This window comes from Arabidopsis lyrata (assembly GCF_000004255.2).
Source record: "Arabidopsis lyrata subsp. lyrata unplaced genomic scaffold ARALYscaffold_20, whole genome shotgun sequence".
Lineage (NCBI taxonomy): Eukaryota > Viridiplantae > Streptophyta > Magnoliopsida > Brassicales > Brassicaceae > Arabidopsis > Arabidopsis lyrata.
Window position 1 is genome coordinate 39,958 of NW_003302537.1, and position 2,126 is coordinate 42,083.

The following is a 2,126-nucleotide window of genomic DNA, read 5'->3' on the forward strand; positions in this document are numbered from 1 at the left end:
GAATAGCATCGGTACAGAGCTCTACGCTATCGTCCATATTGGATTAAACGCCAATATTGTTTAGCCAACATGGCATCATTAAAAATGTCTAGGGAATGAAAGCCTAAACCTCCTTCTTCTTTATCCTTACACATTTTTTCCCATGCTATCCAGTGGATCCCACGATCTCTCCCATTGGAACTCCACCAATAATTAGAAATAGCACTTGTTAACTTAGAAGTTAACTCTTGAGGTAGTTTAAAACAAGACATAACATAGGTTGGTAGTGCCAAAGCCACTGATTTGATCATTGTTTCTTTCCCACCTTTCGACAGAAATTTAGCTGACCAGCCATTAATCCATTCATTAAGTCTTTCCCGGACATAATTAAAGATTTTACTTTTTGAGCCTCCTAAGCTCTCTGGTATACCCAAATAGGTACCCATGCCACCCTCCTTACTGATTCCAAGGGTGTTTTTAAGTTGATCTCTTTTTTGGTTTGCTACGCGCTTACCAAACATAACCGATGATTTACTGAGATTTATCTCTTGCCCTGAAGCTTTACCATAATTCCCAATAATATCCATCACCGTTTTGCATTGCTCTGAATCCGCTTTACAGAAAAAGAGACTATCATCCGCAAAAAGCAGATGTGAAATTGCTGGGCTTCTTTTTGCTATCTTAATTCCTGTCAGCTTCTTCTCCCTTTCCGCCTTTTTAATATTTGCAATCAGTACCTCCGTACATAAAATAAACAAATAAGGCGATAAGGGATCACCTTGCCGTAAACCTCTACTGGGAATGATATTTCCTCTTGGTTCCCCATTCAATAAAACCTGATACGAGACCGAACTAACACTCCACATGATCCAAGAAACCCAATTAGAATTGAATCCCAACCGTGTCATAATTGCCTCTAAAAAGTCCCATTCTATCCTATCATACGCTTTGCTCATGTCTGTCTTAATTGCCAGGAAATCCGTTCTACACATTTTATTAGTCCGTAAGCCATGAAACATTTCCTGAGCTAATAAGATGTTGTCTGTAATAAGTCTCCCAGAAACGAATGCCGATTGTGTTTGAGAGACTAGCCGAGGTAAAATGTGTTTAAGCCTCAAGCAAAGAATTTTTGAAATTATTTTGTAACTCACATTGCAAAGACTTATTGGCCTAAACTCTGCCATCTTCTGTGGCCTTTCCGTCTTTGGAATTAAACAAATATTTGTTTCATTTATTCTCTTATCAAAACGTCCAGTTCGGAAAAAATCTCTGACCAATCCTACCAAATCTTCCTTTAAAGAATGCCAAAACCTTTGATAAAATAATGCTGTCATACCATCTGGACCTGGTGTCTTTTCTGGATGCATTGAAAATAAAGCTTTCCTAACTTCTGCTTCGGTAACCTCTTTGGTTAGTTCCCTATTCATACTTTCCGTAATAATTGGAGACACTTCATTTACCATCTCAGCAATTCCATTTGTATTGGAGACCTTAAAAAGTTCTTTAAAATAATTAGTTGCTATCTCCTCCATCCCTCTTTCTGATTCCTCCCAAACATCATTAGGTCCATATAGACCTGATATTTTATTTCTTGCCCTTCTTTTTTTTGTAGAAGCATGAAAGTATTTGGTATTTTTATCCCCCACTTTTAACCAAAAATTTCTGCTCTTTTGTTTCCAATAAATTTCTTCCTCATGATAAGCTTCCTTTAATTTACTTTCGATTCTTTTTATTTCCTCTTGTGGAATCGAGTCATCATTCTTTGCTTCTTCCAAAGCCCTCTTAAGCAAATAGATATTAGCCTGACCCGTGGGAATATTATTTTTCCTCCACCATGAAATGGAATTTCTACAATTCTTTATTTTATCCACAAAAACAGGAATTCTAAAATTTCTTGTTCGATTCCAACCTGAATTTATGGCTTCAGTAAGGCCATCCTTTCCAACCCATCTTTTATCAAATCGAAATTGACGTTTTCTTCTACCCAAAGTTTTCCCACAACTCAATAAAATCGGTCTATGATCAGATCCAATCATATCCAGATAATCCACTTTTGAATAAGGAAATAAGTTCTGCCAATCCTCATTTCCCAATGCCCGATCCAGTCTGCACCTGACTATCTGTTGGTTCCTATTACCTCTCCATGA